We start from the raw sequence: 6907 nt of genomic DNA on the forward strand, positions 1-6907 counted from the left end.
AAACACCCTAGTTTTGAGAAGTTGGTCTATTGATCCTTTCTGCTGAAGGTAATGGGTACCTCAGAGCATTTGAGAGGTGTAGGGGTGGTTGGTTCGATAGCTATGATTTCTCTTAGTACTAATTTGTTGGATCACTTGGAGGTAGTGCCTGGAATTCCCCTGAAAATGATGTTGACAATTTTAGACGATGTCTGGAACTTGTCTTCGCCATCTTCAATTTCATCTATCTTGCCCTTGCCTTTGTCCTTATTATTGTTATTGTTGTTGGTGGGAGGTTCTGGCAACTCTTGCATTAGTCTGCGAAGGTTGTAACAGTCTATTGCAGCGTGTTTGCTGTATGGGTGCCATGGACGTATTTCATTGAATGAAGGGCCATCATTTTGTTTGTTTGATCCTTTCTTGCTTGAGTTTGACATTGCTGCAACGGTATAGTCTGGTTTACGCTCTCAATTCTGATTGCCCGAGTAGTTGTTTCGGTGATCGCCGTTGCGGTTTCTGTCTTGTTCTTGGTTGTTACCTTGGTTATTGTTGTCACATCCACAATTGCGATGTGAGTCGAACCTTTCGCATTCCTTATCTTCTTCATAAACCTATGACTGAGCCATAATTTTGAGTTCTTTGACATCCGCTAGGCGGCGTCTACCAAAGTCTTGGAACATGTGTCGGTCCTAGAGGCTATTTTAAAAATATTCTATCACGTCTGGTTCTGAGATGTCGACAATTGTAGCCTTTTTGTTGAAAAAACGGCATAGGTAGTTGCGTAGGTATTCATCCTTTTGCTACTTAATCAGAGCCAAGTCAATTATGTTGCCAGGGCGTTGCATAGCTCCTGTGTAGTTGCTTGTAAAATCTTTATTTAGATCAGACCATGAGTCGATGGAGTTAGGCTTCAAGGATTCGAGCCAAGTTCGTGGCATGGGTTCCATGCAAATGGAAAAGTGGATGAGCTTTCTTTGTGTCATCGCTTTCGCCTGCAGCTTGGACTGCTAGTGAGTAGTAGCGGAGCCACTGAACTGGGTCTTGTTTGCCATCATGCTTAGTAATGTCCTGGTTTGAATTTCTCTGGAAGAGTAGTCTTCATGATTTGTCTTGTGAAAGCGGGAAAGCGGTCATTGTCATCATCCTCAGCTTCATGTTCACGACAGCGATTGTTGATTATATCTCAAGCATCATGGTTGTGATTAAATGTTTCTCGAAGATCACTGATGTGCGAGGGTTCTGGGTTAGCTCTGCGGTGACGTGGGCCTTCCGCGAAGGCTGTACGACTACCCTTAGCTGTATCTCTGTTTCATCTTGGAGCTTCGAGTACGCCCCTATGTTGTCTTGGTTCTTCATGTGATTGGTTTGAGAGTCTTGCATGGTCTCTTCTATCATCATGCTGACTTGGTTTGCGAGGCTCGGATGGGATTGGTGTTTCCTTATCGAGGAGTTTGTATGCATGTTCTGCCAAGTATGACAGGAGATCGCTGTATTTGTTTGGAGATATTGACCGGGCGATAAGGTCGATAGAGGCAATAGTGGCAAGTGGCGTGTTGTGTTCTCGTGTTTGTATTGCTTCAAATGCTCTGTCAAGGTTCACAATGGGAACTCTTGCAGTTAGAAGTCGACGACGTTCCGCTCTTTGAGTGTTTCTTGCTCTTTTTTGAGTTCTCTGGCTGCTAGTTTCATCCTCCGGGGCGTCAGTTGATAATTCATCTTAGAAGACATCTTCGATTTGGTGTTCCCATTGAGGGGTTGTTTGGTGTTGATTGATGGTTCTTGTTCCATCGGCTGGTGAAACAACAACAAAGAGTTCTCCATCCGAAGATAGCTTTTAGAGATGGATGTTATGACTTCAGTGGAGCCATCTTCTTCATGGATCGGTGAGAGTGGAGTGCCCTCTTGATATGAGAGGGAATCCAAGTGTGCGACGAGGCGTGACTTGTTGTCTTGAGAAAGAAAGGATGGCTTCATGCCCGGCCAGTAGACGAATATGCCTTGCAGTGTTGATGTGATTACCAGGCCCTGCTGCGGACCTGATAAGGGGAGTTTTTCAAGAGAGTCCAAGTCATGGTTCTCTGTTGACTCCAATCCGTATTGGACTTTGGATAAAGCTTTTTGATGAGTCATGACCACATTTCGGAGTCCGAGCGGGAATCGACTAGAAGTTGTATCATTTTCATACGATGGCTGAATTGCCTGTCCGCGTGGACTAGTCCGAGTTGTGGTTGAATCCGAGTTGTGGTCGAACCTGGTGTTATTCAGATCAAAAAATTCAAGTTTCTCGACAAAATCTTTTGCCTCATGTCGGCGAGAGTTTCCGCCGAGATGCTTCTTCTCTAGTTCTTCAATGATGCGGCGTTGGAAACCTCTAATGCCGTCAGCGATGCAGAGCCAAGAGCCAAAAATGAACGTTGTGCCCGCTTCAAACACGAACGCTGGCTTAATGATAACTGGAGCCATCGATCTCGCGTGGAGAATTCCTGCAACTTCCCCTACCTAGCACGCCAACTCTCGGTGTTTTAACCCGGCAACCTATCAAGGGAGAACCCGAGATAGTGTTTTGGTTGGTGGGTGTCGCCGAAATCAAGGAGTCGATGGTGACGCAGGGACACGATTTAGACAGGTTCGAGCCACTAGATCGCGTAATACCCTACCTCCTGTGTGTTGTATGTTTGTATTCATTTAAACCCTTATTTTGAGGGGGTCCCTGCCTATCCTTATATATTGGAGGAGCGGGGTTATAGGGTAGTCTTTGGTACAAGAGTACTAGTCGGACAAGGCTACAGAGTCCTACTATAACTTGGCAGAGTAGTTTCCTTGTATTCTGACTAGTCCTTCAGGAGTTCCATGTAGTCTATGTTGCCCTGTAGCATAGTCGTCATGTCCTGATATGTCCTGAGTGCGTCCCTTTGAGTAGGTCCGTACAGATCTTCTGGTGGGCCTGGGGATGTATGGTCGACAACGGGTGGTATTGAGATTGTGGGCAGTGTGGCATGCAGGGCGCAAGGCAATTCATGAGAATATATTCCAAAGTCCACTCTTGACATATTGTTTTATGGAATAGTTTATAACAGAATTGGAGATGTTGAAATCAAGCCCAAAGTCGCAACAACAACTGGAACAGATTCAGATTCCGAAGTGGATACCCCCTCCGCATGGTTTTGCTAAAATCAACGTTGATGCGGCCATGTCCAAAAACTCGAACACGGCAGCAGTGGCGCGAAGTGTTGTTGGTGCTTTTGTTGGAGCATCAGGTATGGTAGTGAAGGGGGTCATAGGTGCCAAGATAGCAGAAGCGCTAGCATGCAGGGAGGACCTAGCACTAGTAAGCGACCTACTCATTCAGAAATTCACGCTGGCGAGTGATTGTGCTAGTATTGTCAAGAATCTCCAAGGGGCTGGCATGGGTAGCTATGGACAGATCATCCGGGAGATCAATGTAGGGAGAGGAAGATTTGAAGCTGTTGAGGTTGTGTACAAAAGTAGAAGATCCAACATCGATGCACATGCGCTGGCTAGGAGCTCGATTTATAGTCAGGTCGGTAGACACACTTCTAGAAAAATTACCTCTAGTACCAGTCTGTAACCCAACCGGTACTAGCAATTCAGTACTAGAGGGGTCCTTTAGTGTTGGGATACGAGGTAGGCTACGCTAGCGCAAATCAAAAATTTCTACCGCGTAAACAAGGAAAACTGTCGTATATGGATCACGGGATTACCACTCGATGCACTGGTGCAGAAGATGTAGAATCGCGTCGGGGCAGCGAAGTTGATCAGCGTAGTCGAACACGTAGTCGATCACATCGACGTTGAGCAGCTCATCCACATGCAGCAAGGTCGTCCTCGTGCCGCGGCTCGTCGTCGGCTCATCGGTAGCTCGTCGTGGCTCGTCGGCGGCTCGTCCAAGTGCTGTAGGCGCAACACCTCCAAGGTATTCACACGTGCAGAGAGGAAAAGTCGCAAGTTGAACTGCTAGACCGCGAGTTGCAACAGGCGAGGGCGTGGGAGGCGCGGCAGATGTGTTTCGCCAAAAGGTGTAAACCCTAGGGTGCCCCCACCCCTCTATTTATAGAGGTTCCTGACGGGCCTCTGGGTCCGAGGCCCATTAGTACTTCTAAACCTAATCCAACTCGGATCACATCCGAATTGGGCTTCCAGCCCCTTAAGTGTGTGACCCTATGGGTTCGGATACGTATAGACATGGCCCTTGTACTCCTACTCAGCCCAATAGTCGGTAGCGGCCTCTAGCAAGACGTGCCAACTCCTATATGCACACGAAGATCATATCAGACGAACCATCACAACATTATGTACATGCTATTCCCTTTGCCTCACAATATTTGGTCTAGCTTCAAGCCGACCGCTCTGTGATTTGGAATCCCTTTGTAGGTTAACTCTTAACCGTACGTAGCATGGCCATGCATTTTCGGATCCGATCACTTGAGGGGCCCAGAGATATCACTCTCAGTCAGAGAGGGGCAAATCCCATCTTGATTGACCATGTCTCACAGCATGCTTCTTGACAAACCCGAAAGGTACCTTTTTAACTACCCTGTTACGGTGTAGCGTTTGATAGCTGCTAAGTAAGTCGATCCACATCTTGAGTACATGCGACAATCTCAGGTCTAAGGACAAAGCGTACATGTTGTGTAGAGAGAGAACTACTTCTCGTGTTGAGTCAGTCCTAGCACATGTCTCTACATATGCCTACATTATTAGTTTGACATCTCCATGTACATGACTTGTGAAACATAGTCATCAACTAATACATGTACTAGTCTAATATTCATATGTGTCCTCACATGAACTCTAACTAGGGACAACTTTAGAAAAACCATACAAGTAAAGAGTTTCACATACAATTCACATAATTGCAAATCAATTCAAGTAGCCTTTGATGGATATTCAAGGAACATAATATAAATCATGGATACAAATGGAATATCATCATCTCTATGATTGCCTCTAGGGCATACCTTCAACATTTAGTACTGGTTGAGATAACCGGTACTAAAGAGTATTAAAAAATTAAAAAAATGAAATCCCCCGCCGCCGGCCCCGCCTCCCACCATCAGCCGCCGGCCCCACCGCCCCTCCACCCGAGCCCCCCACTGCCACCCCCTCCGCCAGCCCCACACCCTCGACACCCTACCACGTGCCGCCTCCGCCGGCCCGCCCGTTCACTCCGCCTTCGCCCCTCTCCTCCCCTCTACCTCCACCGCTGCCTCCGTTGCCTGCCTCCACCGCTCCACCTCCACCCCGCCGCCACCTCACCTCCACCCCATCGTCACCACCACCACCACCACCACCTCACCTTGTCCCGCCTCCGTCTCTCCGCCCGCCCGCGCTCCGCCGCTCCTTGCCCAGCCGCACCTCGCCCCAGTACGCCTCGCCGCCTGCCATCCTCGCCCCACTACTGCCACTCCTTGATGGCCGCCGCCGCTCCTCGCCTCAGGCACGAGGTGAGGGGCGAGCGGAGGAGGAGGAAAGGAGAGGCTGGGGAGGAAGGGAGGGGGTCGGTGGAGGGAGAAGGAACTCCTGGTGCTAAGGATCGAGTGAGAAGGAGGGGAAGGAGGAGGTGATAGGGAAGGAGAGGAGGCACTAAGGATAAGGGCGAGTGCGACGGGGCCGGTGGAAATAAAAAAAATGTGGCGCGTGGACGGAGGGAAGCTTTAGTACCACGTGGGGAGTCCACCCGGTACTAAAGGGGCTCCTCGGGGACTATTTCTTAGGCCTGGTACTAATGATAATAATAGTACCGAGCTAAAAAGTGACCGGTACAAAGCCACAGGACGAGTGACGTGTGGTTTCTAATACCACTGGATGGTGTTTGTAATTTGTACTCCCATAACTTTGAATAAAGAAAAGGTGGAGAGATCTAAAAAAAGCAGTGAATCGTAGCGCCTACACAGGCCAAATTGGAAGATGGTGCTGAGCGCCAGCATATCATGTGATGACATCATGGTTCCACGAACCCTTTGTGCGGTTTCTCTTCTAATCTCCAAAATATATGACATATCAAAAAAGTCATCTCCAATATTGTCTAAATTGATCCTACTTTATTTTTCAACACAATCAAATATGCATCATTTGTATGATTTCCCCTATATTTTCAGCATTCTTTAGAGAAAATGAGCTACTTTAGGGATCAAAGAAGAATAACGGGAAGAAATCAACAAGTGCTCCCAGATCAAAAAAACACAAAAATATCCAATACATGATGCAAAAAAGAATTCGATGAGAGGTCGGCTTTTATCTTGGAGGGGACAACATCTCCGCCTATACACTTTCTCATCCTCAAGGTTGCTACTACCACAAGCTAGCCATGATGCTTGCAGTTCTCCACTAACACCCATCACCGTTTAAGGATGTGCATGGGGCTCGTCCACGTTGGAGGCACCAAGCTCTACAAGCCTACCACAACCTCATTGCAGGACCAGCATGAGGCTAGAATTGTGCTGGTTGCTGCCAGTCTTAAGAATTTTGGTCGAAATTTCGCGTATTTCGTGAAATTTTCATCTTTTTAGTGGTGATCAAAATCACTATTTGCCTGAAATTTCATTCTCTTCATCGAAAGGTTCACCTTTTAGACCAAATTTTGGCCAAAATTTCACGAAATTCAGTGTTTTCACCAGGGACCGAAAAAATCAAAAAACGAAATCCTAATCCCTGGCTGTTGCATGGCGCCCAGCACGCTTTGCGCACTAACCTTCCATAATAGATACGTTATTGGATGTGATTGAATCATGTTGAGCATTATAGTGTGATAATATATGCGTATAGCTTGCATTCACCCGTAGCAACGCACATGCATATTTGCTAGTCATTACTGGTGCACTTTTTTAGACAATACTTCCTCTGTTCCATAATATAGCTACATTAAGGATTTAAAATTTACCCCAAATATATCTATGTTTAGAGTTCC

The sequence above is a fragment of the Setaria italica genome, chromosome II (assembly GCF_000263155.2).
Source record: "Setaria italica strain Yugu1 chromosome II, Setaria_italica_v2.0, whole genome shotgun sequence".
NCBI lineage: Eukaryota > Viridiplantae > Streptophyta > Magnoliopsida > Poales > Poaceae > Setaria > Setaria italica.